The sequence below is a fragment of the Balaenoptera borealis genome, assembly GCF_965194805.1.
Source record: "Balaenoptera borealis genome assembly, chromosome: 1".
In the NCBI taxonomy this organism is placed as follows: Eukaryota; Metazoa; Chordata; class Mammalia; order Artiodactyla; family Balaenopteridae; genus Balaenoptera; species Balaenoptera borealis.
In genome coordinates, this window is record NC_138860.1 from 136959469 (window position 1) to 136979645 (window position 20177).

At 38.2% G+C, this 20177-nt stretch overlaps 1 protein-coding gene across 21 annotated transcripts in view; it reads right to left on the reverse strand.

Annotated features, from left to right (window-relative positions):
• Positions 1–20177, reverse strand: part of SGIP1 (SH3GL interacting endocytic adaptor 1) — a 215576-nt gene that overhangs the window by 128638 nt on the left and 66761 nt on the right. The gene's annotated exons all lie outside the window — the stretch shown is intronic.

The following is a 20177-nucleotide window of genomic DNA, read 5'->3' on the forward strand; positions in this document are numbered from 1 at the left end:
TAAGATGTACTAATACTTGTGTATACAGCACGGAAGAGATCCTCAGTTTTTCTCATTGTCTGTTCCCTCCTGTTTTAAGGACAGAGACGACAGTCTTACTAATCTTCTTTTCCAGACCAGAAGGGCAGCAGCTAATTAGAATGGGTCAAAGAGGCAAAGTTAAGCACAGGTAGCAATGGCAGCTGCCAGAGAGGAAATGGCACATCGTACTCTTCAGAAAATGAGAGGGCTTTTATCATCAGGCTACCAGCCTGGCTTGTAACAACAGTGCCTGATAGCTTTGTTGAATTATAGCATAGGGCATTACGTGGTATTCTGAACAATGATAAATATAAAAAGCACTTTTTAGTTGTTTTAAGTGGTTACAAAACTGTTACTTCTCACCATCAAAAATGGGTTAAATGCACATATATATGGAATCTAAGGGGAAAAAAAAAGGTCATGAAGAACCTAGTGGTAAGATGGGAATAAAGACACAGACCTACTAGAGAATGGACTTGAGGATGGGGGAGGGGGAGGGGTGAGATGTGACAGGGTGAGAGAGTGGCATGGACATATATACACTACCAAATGTAAAATAGATAGCTAGTGGGAAGCAACCGCATAGCACCAGAAGATCAGCTCGGTGCTTTGTGACCACCTAGAGGGGTGGGATAGGGAGGGCGGGAGAGGGAGATGCAAGAGGGAAGAGATATGGGAACATATGTATATGTATAACTGATTCACTTTGTTATAAAGCAGAAACTAACACACCATTGTAAAGCAATTATACTCCAATAAAGATGTTAAAAAAAAAATCAGCATTTATCAGCACTTCAGAGATAAAAAAAAAATGGGTTAAATGATGTTTGATGAGCTTTGCTTAAGACATATAAGCAATATAAGAATATTGATATATCAGAATATATGTTACATATATTAAATATATATTTATATATCTATAATATGTAAACATTAAAATTTCACTTTTGATATCTCTAAAATGTAATATATATTACACATAAAATATATAATATTTTTCCCTCAGAAAATTAATTTCTGTGGGGTAAGACTGGCTAGTCCTAAGGTAGCATGTATTAAATGCCTGCCAGGTACTTTTCATGCATTATCTCATTAAAATGCACAACACCACACTGTGCTGTAGGTATAATCATCTCTGCTTGGCAGACAAGGAACACTTCTTCGAGAAGTTCCACAACTTGCTGACACGGCATGGATTGGAAGTGATGGGCTGGGGTCTCACTTAGGCTTGTCGGAACCCAAGGCCTGTGCTCTTGACCCATATGCACGTGTCCGCTGGGTGACTGGGGAGAGAGAGCAGGTGCACACAGTGCCCTGACCGTGCACTTGCTGAAGGCACTCGGGAGACCCGGTGATTCTCCTCTCGCTCCCCCAGTTTCCTCTGCCAGCACTCCTGGGACTATCTGCTCTAGATGGTCTGCTACATTCTCTTGCTACCATTATTACAGAAAAAGATGTGTACATTCAGGAAAATGAAAAGCAATAGCAAGAACTAAGTCAGTGGTTGGCATGTAGGAATGAAATATTTCCCTTGCCACCAAGTCCTAATGTTTTGAGTAGGCTTCCCCTCTGAAGAAATGGAAGAGATTGATCAGGCATCTCTGTGACAGGGTGTCCCCTGGTGGGGAAGCATCCCTCTGGGCCTTTCAGGACTCCCCCATGATAGAACAGGTTCAGCTACACAATCAGAAGGCAAGGCGAAAAGAACGGACCAGTTCTCTCTCTCAATTACCAGCTTTTATTTTAGCGATAGAGACAGTGACTTACTTTCTTCACTTACTCTCAGCCATCAAGCGCCAGCAAAACGTACCCTACCACTATGGTGCACCCTCTTTCACTCAGCTATACCCAATGGTAGACCATGCTTGAAACAATCAGTTTGCTGTTTCACATCTGCTTAAGGGTACTCTCTAGGACTTAGCAGGTTTTATTTATAAGTAATACATAGTCAAGGATGCTAGGCTACCTGGTCACTGTGTGTAATAAAACTACAAGCCTTGGTCCCTCATCCTAAAGTAAATTGTCATTTGAGATAACCAAACAGTTAGTATTTTGTTTTGAAATATGAGGAAATATTTGAAATATGAGGAGCTATGGGGAAGTTCATGGTTAAAGGAAGGGTATTATAGACTCAAGAATGTTTCTTAAACAATTAAAACAGACCTTGGAATATCTGCTTGAATTCTGTTGAGGAAAAAATGTGATAAAAACCCCATAATAAGATAGTACAGTTCACAGAAACAATGCATGGCTCCAATCCTGTTTTCATCAGGGAGTATATTTTAGAATTCCAGGAAAAACATACTCATGAAAACGGTCTCTCTAGCTATAAAGAAATTTGGCCTTTTACTACGTAGCAGTGGCTCTTCACTTCTTTTGGTCGCAGACTCCATTGAGAATCTTATAAAAGATAGGGATCCTCTCCCCATAAGATATTGGCACAGACATATATCTACCAAACTGTGCATATTATTCCTGCATTATTGACTGGCTAAATGTATCACGGATCTCAGGTTAAGCCCTTTCCTCTGTAGGAACTCATTTTTTTTTTGCATTAATGTGTAACAATAGCATATAATAAATGATCGTGGCCAAGACAACCCAGCAATGCCAAGCATTATGGTGAATCTTTGTCAGAAATTAAATGTTACTTAACACTTCAGAAGGAATCAGGGACTCAGTCAGGCTTAGAATTCAGTGTCTGTCCCTGGACCCATGATGATGGATGCTCTAAATTACAGTCCATCAGCTGAGTCCTTTGTCATGTCTCACTCATGGAGCCTCCGTATTTTTCTTCTGGCTGGTCTAGTCATCCATCTGTTTCTATTACAAACAGCCACAGTGCTTTGGCTGGACCTGCAGCTCTCAAAACTGAGTAGAAGGAGGAAAGAAAACCCCAGAAGCTAAAGAGCTTGGTTATTAGCAATGATAAGGGAAGAAAAAAATAAACATAGTTCCTACTGTGTGTTAATTACAATGCTAGGCTCTCTCACGTATTTTTATCTCATTTAATCTGTAAATCATTCCTGCTGGGTAGGTATTATCAATCCACTTTTTACATGCAGGTAAAAATCTAAGAGATTATGTGAGTTGTGTAAGACACCATGGTTAATAAATTGCACTAATATTTAAATATATTTGTGTCTGACTCCGTCTAGTATTTTTCTACTATATAATGCTTTTAAAAGTACTTATTTAAAACATCTGAGATCTAACTCCATGCTTCCAGTATCTTGAAATTATCTATGTCTGGGAGACCTCAAAGCTTCCTCAGATGAAAAGTTATGCATGGAGGAAAAGGTGACATACACCTCCTAGAACATTCAGGTGAATTCCAACACTAAGGTCACATGGTTTTCACTGAGACAAAGCAGTCGAAACCTTACCTGGAGGACTGGGCTTCCGTCCAGGAGCATTCAGACTCATAATGCTTTTTCTCCCAAGACATGGCTAATTGAACCACAGAGACAATCAGAGGTGTCAGGCAGTCATGATGAAACTTCGTATCCTCTTTCCATTCACCCTCAGACACCAAATTAGCCTTCACCTGTATTTCCTTCTAGATTAAGAGTCAAAGCTTTTATGGACTGTCATGGCAAGAATATCAGCTTGTTTTGGGCTATAATGGGGTCAAGAGTCATTGTTTTGCTCTATTTGTTAAGAACTCTGGGACACACCAGATAACACAGTAGTTTTGTAATATCTAGACTGATTGCCTCCCCCCACATCCCATTAAGAGACAGTCTGGTATAAAGACTATGTCCCTACTCTCCTTAAATTCATTTCAAGTGTCTAGGTTGAAAACAAAGCCACATTACAATTCTTTAGAGAGATGTCTTACAGAGGTGTCCCATCTCTTCACCTTCTTTGACAGCTTCCCATTTCTACATTTCCTTTCATTTCTCTATCTCTTGGGCAAGGCAACTGAGATGAGGTAAGCAGACAGTCTGGGGGGCCAATGTTTCCAGAATGTCCTGCTCATGGAGTTCTACCTGGGGAACTACCGCCATAGAGCAACTGAATAGTCAGATAAGAAAGCCTTCAGATGATGTCTTCCAAAGTCATGCTTAGAATGGACCCTGGCTTCTCCCTTGGTAACAGCCTCCTGTAACTCACCTGAAAACATCTGGCAAATGCTTATTGAGCACCTACTATATTCTGGACATCATTCTAGATATTGTTCTATGGAGATAAATAAGATAGAGCTTCTGCCTTTGAGGAGTACTGCTGAGTTGGAAAGAGCGATTCATAAGTATAAAATTTCAATAGAGCATATTTGGGTATGCTTATGTGCAGTAGTTAGAGTCTATGAGAGCAAATAAGAGAGGTACCCACCCCAACCTGGGGACTTAGAGAAGAGTCCCATCTGACATGCATAACATGAGTATCAAAAGATGAGTAAGAGTTAGTCTGGTGGAAACAAAAAAGTGGGATGAGCAAAAAAAGTGGTCTGGACTGAGGAAACCACATAAACACAGGCACAGAAGGATGAAACAGATGACATGCATGGACAAGTAACAACAATTTGCTGTTTGTTTCTAAAACTAAGTAAAAAGGAGACAGTGACAGGAGATGGGGCTGGAAAGGTAGGTAAGGATCTGGTCATAGAGAGTCCTCTATGCCATACTAGGTAACTTGGACTTCATTCTGTAGGATATTATGAAGCAAATGCAGGCTTTTAGCAATGCAGTTACATGCTTAGACTTGTATGTGGTGGAGAAGATGGGTTAAGAAGGCAAGACCAGAAGTAGGGAGACTAGTTTAGAGATCTTTGCAACAAACCAGTCAAGAGATGTGATGGGGACCTGGGATTGAGCAGTGGTACAGGAATGAAGACCACAAGAGTGGATTAAAGAATTTATTTAGGAGATAAAATAGGAAAAACTTAGTGAATGACTGGATATTGGATTGAGGGGTGGGAAGAGCCCAAGATGACTCTAGTTAGAAATAAGGGGCTAAAGGTTGACTAGGGAAAACTCAAATGTCTCAAGAGTATACAAACAATCAGCTAACCCGTGGCTAATCCAATGCAATAATTTATACCTAGTTACATAGCAGTGATTGTTTATGAATTAGATATTCATCACATCATTTTGATCCTCCCAACTGTCCTATTAGAAAAACACTACTTTGTTACAGATGAGGAAATGGGTTCAGGGAAAGTTAAATGGACTTGGTCAAGATCATATAACAAAGCAATGGTTGAGAGAGATTCAGACTTTCTAGATTTATACCGGTAACCTAGAAAATGATTTTCTTTTTAAGTTAAACTGTACAAAATTGTCCGTATTTGACCATTTTGACTATTTGGGCAATTTCATATGGTTTGACCCAACACTCTGGTACATTCTTCAGTGGAGGAATCTTGTGGTCTGAAACCTCCACGACAGAAATGCAGGCTTTTTCTTCAGTCATCCCACCAGAATCTTTCTGTTTCTGTACTTTAGTTGTTTTCTTGCACAGACTATTCTGCTACATTATGAGATGAAATTCAGAACCCTGGGAATAAGTCCAAGGAGTAAGCTTTGGAGTCCCAGTACCTTCTCTGATCTGGAGAAGAGTGGTTTTATTCCGCTTGCACTTGCCCTTCTCAGAAATCTCATCATATTTAGATTACCATCGAGTTTTCTGGGGACAGACTCTAGGTAACTCATGGGGTTCCCGTGAAGGCCAAATAAGAGAACACATGTGAAGGGGATTCATAAACTATGAAGTGCTGCTCAACTCATAGTACTGTGTTGTTATTCTCTTGTCATAATGAAATAAAAGGGAGGAAGACAAAAATTTTAGTCAATATCCTTCCGACTCCTTTCTGATTCTGAGTATACTCACCTCAGCACATTCCAACATTCATCTGAGGTTCAAGCAGCTAGGTGTTGATTATATCTAGCTACAGAAAATTAAAAAAGAAATACTCCATAGATACTTTTTTTATTAAGATACTGGAGGAGAGTTGGAAAGCGATTGCTTTTTCTATTTTATTTTTCTTTCCTTTCTAGACCTTACCTAAAATATTTTGCCTGAAGAGATTTGGTTTTCCTACCTTAAAAATTTATATCAGCTTTTAGTAAAGGGTTTCTCAATGTGTTTCACAGCTCCAGTACCATGAGGTCTGTGTGACTGGTTCTTTTTATTCTTTTTCATTCATAGCTTTATACTTCAAATGCTGTATCAGAAGCCATACAAGTGAATATTCTAATTCCACTCCTTTCCTTTCAGTTTTTAAAATCTCCTTATTATGTCTTAAACCACTGAGAAAACATTAATTGCTCATTTTTAAAATGGAAATTGAACTCTTGTAGGCCACTAAGCATAGACAGTCTCCGAATTCACTCATCCAGAGAGTGTGTGTGGGGTTTGATATGTAAATCCTGCACAGGATGTGATTTTACATATTATTCCTATTATTTATCCTATATTAGTAAATAAAAATCTTTACTTGAGAAGTACCATGAAAGAACTAAAAGTTTTTCCACAGTTAGCCTGAAAAACCTTTAATACCTTCTCCTTAAAGGCTGCACACACTATTCTCACCTCGTTTTCTAAGACAAACTGTTGTCAAATAGCATGAGCTTAAAATTTATCATGTATTTTAGGACTGATTCATTTAGGCTCCACCTACAATAAGGTGAATTTTCTCATATGTTTCTTCTGATACACTTGTTTGTAAAAGGGGAGAAAACAAGTACACACACAAACAAATCCCACTGTTTTCCACAGACAATAACTATAGCTCATCATGTTATTTTATTTCAGAGAGGTCAGTTTTAATTTAGGACTTAATTTAATTTTGTAACACTTTAAAACATTTATGTGAAACTTATTTTTAAGATTTTTTTTTGATGTGGATCATTTTTAAAATCTTTATTGAATTTGTTACAATATTGCTTTTGTTTTATATTTTGGGTTTTTTTGGCCGCGAGGCATGTGGGATCTTAGATCCCCGACCAGGGATCAAACCCGCACCCCTGCATTGGAAGGCGAAGCCTTAACGATTGGACCGCCAGGGAAGTTCCTATGTGAAACTTTTTTTTAAGTTCTAGGAAATTTCTGGTGTTACTATAAGCAAAATATTCAAACGTATTACAAGAAAATAATCTTTTTTCCACATCGTTATAATTAATCATTTTTAAGGTGAGCAAGGAGAGAACGTGCAAATTAGGAGATAATCTGATGCTGCTTTCTGTTCTACACTTTGGCCATTTGGGTTTATTACTTATGCTTAGTCTAAACACTGCAGTTGACTCTGGAATTTCAAAATTCAGAAAATCATTCATAATTTGCCCAGATTGGCAGGAAAAGCTGGGAGACCTCTATATTGGTGTCTTGTTGCACCTAGAGGGCTTTTGGCTGTTTGGGGGCTTCTTACGCACACTATTTCATTTGTCCCCCATCACAACCATGACAAGGAGGCAGATCACAGACTCGTCTCTGGAGCAAGAACCTGGGGTTCATAAAGCCCAAATCAGAGAGTTCCAGTCATGTTCACACATGTGGGTCATGCAGGGAGATTTTAAAATGTTTACATTCCCAGATCTGGCTTCCGTGCTCAGAACTCTGGGGTTGAAGTCCAGGAATTTATACATGAAAATATTTCCCAGGTGATTCTGCTGCAGTGAGTTCAAGGCTCAGTGTCTGGGAGGCTCAGGTCACATGAGCAAAATCTAGGAACTCTCAAATCCTATGGCAAGTTTCTGCGCCCCACCAGTGACCCAGCTTTGACTTTAAGTCCCTCTAGTAGAAAATCCCTGTGGTCTGAGATGCAGAGATTCCAGTTTCTCCAGACCACTGCTTCTCAGCTCAGCCAAGTCTCTATGTTCACCCGACACCAGGAGCTCCTTGGTCTATACGTAAAAGAATTACACAGATACGCTTGGGACGTGGCATCAGGAAGGTGAGATTTATAGAGGAAGGTGAGATTTACATACACTAATGAAAAATATTGTTTTATTAATATGACTGTTATAAGGAAAGGCTCTCTACATCAGAATGGAAGTTGAACTAGATCAGTATTTTTCAAACACCAAGCAATCATTCATTAGAGGGTCAGGAAATCAATTTACCAGGTTTTGACAAGCATTTTAAAAATGAAATGGAGTAGAAAATAGAGTGACTCTCACATAGAAAAAAATAGGGTTTTTTGTTTGCAAAATACTATATTTTTAATCTGTGTACATACATCCGTGTATAAATCTGGATGTAACATGTTTTTATTACTGTAGGGGTCAGGGTGAAGTTTTTTTTGAAAACACTAGACTAGATCATTTAGCTTCATTCCAATTATAGATACACACACACACACACACACACACACACAAACACATACACACAGGATAAAAAAAACAAGCCAAAAAAAAAAAAAACCTGACAAAAATAGTGGAAATAGAACTCTGTATGAGTTTTAGTAAAGAAGTATAAAAGTTGCTTTTACTTCTTTTGCACAGGACCAACACTAGTGCTCTTGAAGCCCAAGCACCCCCTTTGTGTTCATGTTGGGGAGACTTTTTCTCTGCCAGGGAAAGGTGGGGACACTAAATCACCATGAATTGTCAACAGTAGAGGTCTCAGGGAATAAGCCTTCACATGCAAATACTGTTTGCTGTGCACTGTTCCAGGATGCTAGGTACTGCAGAAGGGCTTTAGAAAGTCATCCGGCCTAAATAATTCCTGCTTCAAAAAAAAAAAAAAAGAAAGAAAGAAAAACATCAAGGAAATATCAGTGGAATTAACTATCAAAATGACAGTCAGATCAAGAAGCATTTAAGCGAGGATCTGTCCTTGCTGCCTGGGCTTGGGAAGGCAAAAAGGCAGATACCAGGAGATCCTGATACTTGTCATATTGTATTGATAATACCGATACCACATACTGATATCATCAAATGTGTTGTTTGATAGAAAACTCTATCAAAGTGACCAAGTGCAGGAAGGAACTGAGGGGGGAAAGACTAGAGGCCTGAGGACCAAATGGAAGGGATTTTACAATGATCCAAGTAAGAGACGATGATGCCAATGCCAGGTGGAATGGGGGAGCGAAATCTGGCAGGACCTTATCATTGAATGCAGGCAGAGGATGGACCTTTAGATTTCTATTATAGTACCTAGAATAAATAATGATGCCATGTGTTGTCCATGTGTTTAAGAATAAAACAAGAGAATAAGTTTAAGGGGGAGTTGAGATTATAAACCTGTTAACTTTCAGATGCCAGAGGGATATGCAAATTGAAATATCCAGTTGGCACCTGGGCATAGCACTCTGAGCTCAGGGATAAGAATATCAGAATATAAGTAGTGCTTGGACCATCATGGGAGCTGACAGCCAATCCTGAAACCCTGCTAGTCTTTGCAACAACCATGGGAGATAGGCCATATAATCCTGAATTAAGAAATGAAAAATCTGAGGCCCAGAGAGGTACAGTAGCTTGCCAAGGTCCCACAGTAGTGGCAGAGTAGAACTCCAATCCAAGTCTGACTTCCAAACCTAAACTCTTTCCACTATGCCATGATGCCTCTTGAGAAGAAAGTTAGGGAAAGATCTGAACCCGGGGGGATATTTATATTTGAAAGGTTGACATAGGAGGAAGAGCTGCTTGCTCTGTCACACTGAAAATCTGATCATGTTTCTGCAGCCCTTCTGCTACAAAAAGAAGGTTACAAATGTGACAATGTCCGCCTGGATTTCTTGATATAATATCTGAAACATTTTTGCAGTAAAATGTAAGAATGAAACTAACTCTCATTGAGCAGCTACAATACAGTAAGCATTGTTCTCTATACGAGATTAAATAATCTCAGCTAATTCTTAACCCTCTCTAAAATATGACCAGTTATTAACAATCTTTTATAGATGAGGAAACCAAAGCTTAGGGGAATTAAAAAGCTCACTGAAAAAAAAAGACACAGATAGATGGTATTCTAGCTCATGACTGTCAGGCTCTAATGGCCATGCACCTTCCACTTTCCACCATACCTTGTGGACTTCCAGATGAGGCATTAGTAAAATAACGAGATCAGTCACGTGAGCAAGTTCAAGTTGGGGAAGTTGGTCCTTAATGCCTTTTTAAAAATTACTTTTAATAACATTTAAATTCTTCTCACTGATTTACTTTAAAATGCAATTTTCAGTTAGGTCCTAATATAAATCCAGCCCACTTATTACTGTCCTATTCAATGACAGTTAGCATTCATAGTTATCCCTCTGAAGGGCAGCAAGATTCTGGAGTAGGTCTTCCTGTGTCGGGCTTCTTATCTATTCTAAGCTATTCTCTACACTATGGGCAGAGTGGTTTTTCAAGTCTGCAAATGTGATTATGCCTTCCCCCAGCCTAAAATCTGTCAGTGCTTTACCCCACAAATCTATACCCTTGCATGGTGTACAAGACCATTCGCCATGACAATCTCATCTACTCACTGGCTTTCTCTCCTGCTGCCCTCTCTGAGCCACGCCACAGCCCAGAATACTCAACTACTTGCATCCTCCCTAACAGTGTGCTATTTCAGCCCCTGGTTTCTGAGCACACTCTTCTTTCTGCTTTGAATTCCCTTTCTCGACATGTTCACGCAGCAAAACTCCTACTCGAGCTTCAGGTTAAAACCTAATCATACCTCCTCTGTAAAGGTTGCCTTGGTAGCAGCATCTAGACAGAACCAATAAATCTTTTCTTGCTGCAACAATCAGAACTTGTGAATGCCTATTGTTATCATTATTGCCTTATGATTAATGTCTTATTATTGCAACTACCTCATGAGTATGAGTTTCCATTTTTATGACTTCCATTTATAGGAGGGAGTCTCACACTTGCTTTGCCTTTGCATCTCCAGTTTCTAGCAGAATGATTGGCAAATAATATATATTTGATAAATATCTGAGCAAATGAAAGCTATCCAAATCAAAGGAAGATTAAATCTTAGATAGAAATTTCTTGTCTAGATGTGAGTCATAGTCACACCGCTTTGTAATCAATCTATTTTAGAAAATTAAATTTCTATAAGTTTACTGAAGTGAGCCCAAGGCAGAAAGACTGACTGTTTAACATGCTGCTCATAAGGCTGCATGTTAAATGCCACTGAACAAAAAGCAAAGCAAAAGCTCACCGAAGCTCGCTAAAGCTGTGTTTTAAAATACGCATTACAATAGACGTCAATGTGTCAAATCTTGTAAAAGTTCTAGCATTCATTGGACCTTGGGTTTTAATACTGCCTGCCCCTCTGGGCTAAAAAGATGGTAACAGGGATAATTTCTGTGAGGGCTGATGGGAAAATCCAGACTCTCTTCAGTGTTAAATTGGAGCTCGGCAGGTTGAAAATAGATCCCAAGTGTCCAATTCCCTGAAAGACAGAATCAACCATTTAGCTACAGGAAACCCGAGGAGAGGACATCATCCTCTGAAAGACCTCAGGGTCTCCTTGGTTACAGGAGCTGAAAGTTGTTTTAATATTGTTTTAGCATTTATTCAGACCAAACTCAAATCCTCATGCCATAATACCGTGTACATTTTCCTCACATACTCAAAATCAACTGGAGCAGTGATTAAATCAGCACACATATTCCTGTCGTTAAATAAGACATGGAGAATGGAAGTCTACCTCTTTATTCCGTAAATTCAAACCTGGAAGGAAGAAGACAAATGAAGATAGGGAGAGAAAGCATGGCTTTGTGAAAGGCGTCCTGGGAGGAGAATCAGGACACCAGGATTTTGTTTCAGTTTTGTCTCTAATTTGCTATGAATTTTCAGGCAAATCACTTAGCTCTGCAGCCTTAGTCACTTACCAGCCATTTAGATGGACAAGTCCCCAAAACTCCGTTAAGTCTCAATTACTTTGGGTGTAAAATTAGGCTGATCATACCTACCTTACGGGATTTCATGAGGAATAAACAAGAGAACATGGATGAAGTATGTTTCCCAATGCCCAAGTTCGTTTGATGTCTAAGTAATATTTTCACAAAATAGAAATACCTAACAGCTCTGTTCATTAGTAGTTAGGTACAAATAACTTGATGAGTATTTTCAGGTCCTTAACAACTTAGTAATTGTATGAAAAAAAAGATACACATACACTGAAAGAAAAATTATTATATTTGTAAATAATCACAATTACTAACAGAATGTGTGTTCTTGCTGGAACACTGCCTCCTTCATTTCCTGTTCCACATGGATTTTCATTTTTTACTTGCTTTTTGTCACAGTAACTATCTAAAACCCAGCTTTGCGAAGATATGAAGTCATCTGAAGGAAGGTAGCATGGTCTAAGGTTGAAAATGTGAAGTACCTTATGCTCATTCAGCATCTGACAGATATTATGGTGTTCCCCTTGAAAATTTAAAGTTCCCGTGGCAGCATGGTACCCTGGGGAACTTTGGCACAAATTTTGGGAACTATGGCCCTAGTACATAGTAGTTACTCAGGAGAAATCTGAACTAAATGAATTGACTCTTTTGGGTAAATAATTCTATGATTTGTTAGTTTTTTTTATTGCTTTTCATATACTAGTGTGGATAGAGTTCATGTAAAGAAAATAACTTTAAATCACCTATTTGCCCTTTTCTCCTTGATTAAAAGATACCTTTATCATCAAAATAAGTCACTGGTGTCAGCATCTAGAAACTGATCATCTCTGACACTGAAGGCTGCCAGTATATATTAATCATTGCAAAAGGGGTACATATCTTTAAAAATATGCACATGCCCAAGAGAACTTACTTTCCCCTACACGGGTCAGTTGTGATATTTTTCTGCTTGAACTATAAAGAAATTAAATAAAATCTGTTCACAATTTACCAGCTGCATATGGCATTATTTTTTAAGGAATGTTGCATTTAAATGCAAAAACACTCAATTTGGGGAATATTTATTTATGAACAATAAAGGCATTTCAGCCAGCACGTGAATCATGCTTAAATGAGGTGAAACTGGGGGGAGGAAGCAAAAAGTTAATGCATAAAATCCTTTTTATTTGGCGTGGACAGGAGATAGAGTACGCTAGAAAAATCTCATTCCCTGGGAAGGAGAAACAGCCCATAAATGCTGACTCTGGGGCTCCATCTTGTGTCAATGGCAATTTACTGTTAACGTCTCTCTGAAGTGTTATGTTAAGAAGGATTCTGAGGAAAAATTCAGGCTTTTAAAAATTTAAGTGCCATGATCCACTAGTGATGATTGGAAGCATATATGCTGCAGGTTTGTCATTTCTGGCTGAAATACATAGAAATCCAGAACACTCCCCCCTCACATTTTTAAGAAAAAAAAAATCTCATTTTTGCTTACTTATTTTACTGTCTTATATTAAAAATAGAAAATAAAACAAATAATTATAAACCAATACTCTCGAGTTTTAAATAAAGTTCTCAGGTTGACATATTGTTTGATCAATAACTTTCTGCTATAATATAGACTCAGCTCAGATGACGGAGCAAATGTATATTTGAGAACAGTCCCCAAAGTAGCAACATTATAATAATATTAGTAAATATTAAGAACACAGCCATGTTAGGGTTGAAAACACCTGAACATCATTCTCTGCTACTATTCTGAAGGAATAATTCTCTTTGATACCAAATTGCTATAAAATGCAGTTGCAATTCCCAAGATGCTTATCACAGATCTTTTAAAAATCTTTTGAGATAATGGTAGATTCACATGCAGTTGTAAGAAATAAGAGAGAGCCATCTACCCTTCACCCAGCTTCCCATTCCAGTGATAAGTCTTATATGACCACAGTACAATGTCACATCCAGGAAATTGACATTGATACAATCCACCCAATTATTCAGATTTTATCAGTCTTCCATGCATTCATATGTGTTGTGTGGGTGTATTTGCGTGTTTTTTTAATGCAGTTTTATAACATATGTAGATTCTTGTGACTGCCACTACAGTCAAGCTACAGAACAGTTCTATTACAAGGACCCCTTGAACTACTCTTTTTTTTTTTTTACTTAAGCAACAGAAATTTATTTTCTCACAATTCTGAAGGCTAGAAGTCCAAGACTAAGACTTAGGCAGGTTTGGTTTCTCCCAAAACCTCTTTCCCTATCCTACTCTTTAATAGCCACAGCCAACCTCCCTTTCTCCCCTCTTCCTAAGCCCTGGTAACTACTAACTTTTTTTTCCCTCTCTATAATTTTGTCATTTCAAGAATATTATATAGGGGCTTCCCTGGTGGCGCAGTGGTTGAGAATCTGCCTGCCAATGCAGGGGACACGGGTTCGAGCCCTGGTCTGGGAAGATCCCACATGCCGCGGAGCAGCTGGGCCCGTGAGCCACAACTACTGAGCCTGCGCGTCTGGAGCCTGTGCTCCGCAACGAGAGGCCGCGACAGTGAGAGGCCCGCACACCACGATGAAGAGTGGCCCCCGCTTGCCACAACTAGAGAAAGCCCTCGCACAGAAACGAAGACCCAACACAGTCAAAAATAAATAAATTAATTAATTAATTAAAAATATATATATATATTATATAAATGGACTCATACAACATGTAACCTTTTGAGATTAGCTTTTGAAACACAGCATAATTCCCCTGAGACCCATCCAGTCTGTTGTATATGTCATTAGTTCATTCTTTTTGTCACCGAGTAGTATTCTATAGTATGGATTCCATAGACCAGTTTAACCATTTGCCTTTATCGTAAAATTTATGAATAGGTTAAGAAAGTCAGTGAATGCAAATGCCAAAAGTACAAACTCTTTTACATGCATAATGTCTGACAGAGGAACTCAGGAGTTCCCCGGTATAACTTTTGTCTTTATCCTCTCATATTCTGTGAGGTTGTGGAAGGTATTTGGAGGGTATCCCAAGACCCCTTAGCATGGTGAAAATCTGATTAATGGAAACAGCATTCAGTGATGAGAAATAGTCTGTTTATAAGCTAAAAGCAGGGACTGGTGATTTCACTGTGGCCTGTTCCCAGGATGGCAAATACATTTCATATCCAGTAAAAATTATGAGCCATTGATAGTGGCGGCCTGGAGGGCAGTGATGAGAATTCAGAGGGTGAGTCCAGGCTCAGCAGGAACCGAACCTGGATGGTTCCTGATGTCTGCCCCAGGCATTGGTGGAGATACTGCCACATCTGTGCTAGCTGTTTGTCACCAGTTAGAACTAAAAAAAACTGCATCAACTGAAAGGTCAATGACCAGCAGGAAGTATATAAAAACAATGTTAAGAAAATCAAACCTGACACATGTGAATCTAGTATTGTTTGGGTAAGGAGCTCCCAGCAAGCAAAGTGTCATTGGAAAGCTTAGCTCAGTGGTGGGAAGGAACGGCTCAAGCCAGGAACTCCTTCACTGTAATGTCCTATTCCCTTTTCTTCCCTCTCTACACACTTCAACGAACTAGCTCATTCTGAGAGAGAAAGCACTGACCGAAACAGCTGAAAATTTCCCCTTTCCTTTATATTTGAGTGTTTGGTAAGTGACAAATAGGGTGCTAATGCATTTTATATACATTATCTCATTAATTCTCACACAATCTTGTGAAATTGGGTCCTATTATTTTCCTCATTCACAGATAAAGACTGAGGCTTAGAGAAGTTTGGTACCCACCCAAGCCAGGAAAAGGAAGCCCTTAGTGTCTGTCTCCACTGCCTCCCCTGCCCCATAGCCTTTCCTTTCTCATTATAAGACAATAAACTAGAGGTATGTTTAATATACAAATCTCTGATGAGTCTGAGTCACATGATGGTTTCCACAATCCCAGAGCCTGCCCACCTCTGGGCGCTGGCAAAATCAAGTGCCTGGATCCCCAGGTTTAAGGACCAGACCTTGCACATGGAGACTCAAGTAAGTTTTTTGAAGCCAATTTGCTTAGTCCTGAGCCAGCCTTCCTAAGCCACACCCTTCATCACCCTAATACACCACAACATAGGTCTTATCACAAAAGACAGAATTACTGGGAAAAAATTGCTGTTTTTTTTTTAGCACCTACAGGGTGAGAAATTATGTTTATGTTAATAATAACAGGTCTAATAGATTGAGAGTTTCCCAATGAGACCTACAAGGGGGTAGAAAGAAATAATTTTGAGGACTAAATAAGTGTTAGGAGTTTAATGGGTACAAACCTTTTACATTTAAGCAAAAAAAAAATTGTTTCCATTTTTTTCTTTCACATATGTTGTTTATTCCCATTAGATCATCCCACGAATACTCTTCATTCTCACTTCTAGATTTGATAGATATAGAAGTATTTTTAAATTTCTAAATTTATACTCACATTGCACTTTATTACTTTAAGTTGTGAAGAAGAAAAACACATTCTTGTTATTGGGTAACCAAGGATAAGATTCTTTTATTTCACCTCTCATGATGTTATTCATTAAGAAACTTGCAACGTTTATCAGAATATTTGTTATATTCTTTAATTTGAGAATATGATTAGATAAATAGTCTTTAAAATATGTTGGTATCTATTAACCTTATTTAGAAGAATAGGAAACCTAAGCATATAAGAGATTAAAAAAATACTTGGCAAATTGCATAGCAAATGAGGAACAGAACTGGATCTCACTTAGGTCTGTTTTTGACCTTGAGTGGAATTCATTATGCCTTAGAGCTCACACTAATATTCCATTTTCCAAAATAACTAGAAGACAGTCTTAATAAGGGAACCGTGTGCTTAATCAGCTACTTACACTAGTAAGTACTATGAGTCAAGTGACCCCACCAACCCATGTGAAAAGTGAACATAACTGTGGGCTGAGAGAAACTCTCATTCATTGTTGGTGGGAATGCAAAATGGTACAGCCACTTGGAGACAGGTTAGCAGTCTCTTATAAAACCAAATGTACTCTTACCATGCAATCTAGCAACTGAGCTACATGCTATTTACTCAGAGGAGTTGAAAACTTATGTCCACGCCAAAACCTGCACATGAATATTTATAACAGCCTTATTCATAGTTGCCATAACTTGGAAACAATCAAGATGTCCTTCAGTAGGTGAATGGATAAATAAACTGTGGTACCTCCAGATAAAGGAATAGTATTCAGTGCTCAAATGAAATGAGCTATCAAGCTGTGAAGACGTGGAGGAACCTTAAATGCATATCACTAAGAGAAAGATGCCATCTGAAAAGGCTTCATACTGTATGATTACAACTATGTGACATTCTGGAAAAGGGAAAACTAAGGAGATGGTAAAAAGATTAGTGGTTTCCAGGGTTCGTGGAGGTTAGAGGGGTGAAAAGGCTGAACCCAGAGGATTTTTAGGACAGTGGAACTATTCTGTATGAGACTACAATGGTAGATCCATGTCATTACACACTTGTCCAGATTCATAGAGTATACAACACTAAGAATGATCCATAATGTAAACTGTGGACTTTGGTGATGATATGTCAACGTGGGTTCATCATTTATAACAAATGTACCACTCTGCTGGGGGATGTTGATAGTGGGGAGGTTATACGTGTGTGCAGGTTTGGAGGATACGTAAATTCTCTGTGCTTTCCACTCAATTCTTCTGCGGACCTAAAACTTCTCTTAAAAAAGTCTATTAGAAGGAAAAAAGTGAACACAACTGGCAAAGGAAGGGACTTTTTCAAAATGGAGGTCAAGGAGAAAGTGTCCTTCACCCAGATATGATCATTCTCACAGGCTATTTTGAGCCTAAGAATCATATTCTTGGCTTAAATGAGGTAAAATTATCTGAGAAAATTTTATTGTTTAACAATTGGGTCAAGATTCCCCGAAAGAAGAAATCTAGCATTGTCTGGGAAATGGCTTGATAAGATGCTTTGGACTTTGGTCCTAAATCCGGAATGTGGAGTGAGGGTGTAGGATAGAGAGAAGGGTCAGAGACCTCTTCTCCCTCCCTGAAGTAGCGTAGCCAATGCTCAACTTTAGAGAAAAATCAATGAACACCAAAGATTTCAAGTTTACTGTAGGTGCATGATATTAAAATGCCTTTATCACCTCTAAACAATATTTAGCAAATTTTACATTGCTCATTAATGCAGAAGCATTGGTAAGAGTAGATTTTCCTGTTGGGGCAGTTTGAAAAGGAGGACGTCTGAGCTACAGAAATAGAATGTGTCCCTTATTTTAAAAAAACTCATATATATAGAACATACACTTAAAGCCAATAATTCAGAAGAAAATTATTTTCTAATGTGTCCTCCAATTTTATAGAGATTTACTACAGGACTCTGTTAATCAAACTAACAGATGTTGACAGAATCCAATTATTCTTAGGAACATACAAGAAGGATAATATTTATTTTTATCTTCAAACAGATTAGGATTACTCAAGAGGCCATCTATGCATTTGTTTAGTGTGCCAAAAACAGGAAAAAATATTAAAGAATAACATTTCCCAAAACAAGTATAGAAAATTCTGAAATTTGCTAGACTTTCTTATCCTTATTTGACTGAAAAACACCATTTTTATTTTGAATTAGATGTGGTAGTGGAGGAGATGCAAAAATTTTTTTCAGTACCTAGGGTCTCTTGAGATCTTAATCTAATCTCTGTCCTCAAGTAATTTAAAAACTCGATGGGGAGGCAAAACACACAGGAAACAAAAAGAGAATACACAGCATTATATCATCGTGTGGCAACTGTGTGTTTCCGTCTATAAGCACAATAGAAATTTTATGAGACATATAGATGAGATGAGACTTAGGCAAGGCCAGAAGGACTGGGTAGGCCAGTCCTTGATATTCAGAAGAAGATATTCAGAAGGAGATGTGGAATTTTTATATCCAGAGGAGAGTTTAAATAACCCACGGTTTCCATGACTTCTGAAGATGATTCCTTTAAAAAGTCTTCACTTACAGGTAATGTTTTAGGAATATGTTGTCAAACACCCTCACCTGTTGAGTCTTCAGGGCTTAGAGTCATTAGACATAAGAAATGTAGCATCAGGAGAGTGATTTCCATGGGTTTCTGAATTTTCACCACAGGTATCCTTTGGATGCTAAAAGGTGGGGAGGCATAAATTCCCATCACAAGCTCAAGATCTCCTGGGAAAACTCATCTTTGTAAAACTCATGGGCTAAAAAGGCCAACAGTTTGAATTTGCTTTAAGGACTCCTGACCTTCTAGCCCAATGTTTAGGGAATTTGTTATGTTTTGTTTTAAGAAAAGAAGAGAAACTGGGATTAATGACAGAGGATATTTTTTATGTCCAAATGATTTAAGAAAACAAAGTCTAAAATAGGCATGTCTTAGCCTCTTCAGCAAACACTAAATAAATTCATTCTGTTTCCTTCCAGTCATGAGAAATCCCTGAACCCTTCACCTTCTCTTTATCCTCAAGTTACCATGTAGGTACTGGGAATCTAAATGAAGAAAACTAATGATGACATATTTAGATGCTAAATAAAACATAAGACATGAGTTCCTATTGATTAAAGCAGGCCTGTGTTTTATTGCTGGGAAAAAATTAAAGAAGATAAGGGTCCTGCTTCCGTTTTTTGTGTTAGATAGAAGCTTTTTCTTCTTTTTTTCATTGCATTTCTACCAATTTTACTCTTTTAACTGCCAGAACCTGGGAGGCAGTATAATTCCCTTATTTTACAAACTTAAAGAACATTTGATAATAATAGTGTTTTGGTTACTTCTGAGAAAATGTTCAACTGAGAATCTATTGCTAATGGTCTGCAAAGAATAAAACACAGATTAAATATGAAATCAGAAGGGAGGTAAGAATGAAGAATGAGAATGGGACATTGTGAAGGTTATCTGCACTCTTAATTGTACTTAGATCTTTCTAGATCACAGATTTAAAGTGAAATGGAAAATACAGGAAGGAAGATCCACTAGAAAGAGTGAAAAATTAACTCTGTTCAATTGATTATTCTTTCTTTTCTTTTATGGTAAAAATCAAATTACCATATATTATTAGACTGAATATATCTCCGCCTTGGATCACTTGGCCTCAAATATTGACAAATCCTGCATATTAATAAATTTGTCCTTCATAAATGAAGAAAACACAAAACACCACATCAAAACACCACTGCTTCACTTTCTCTTCAACAGTTCAATGTAATAGGGTAGATTCTAACCTTTTCACATTTTGCAGGTGAAGGCATCAAAAGAGAGAGAGGGTAAGTGCCTTCTAAGAGTCTGTACGGTGAGTCAGGGTCAACCTGGGGTATGAGCAATAGGACTTGCATATTATTTTACTATCGTACTTGAACACTTCAAGGGGACAC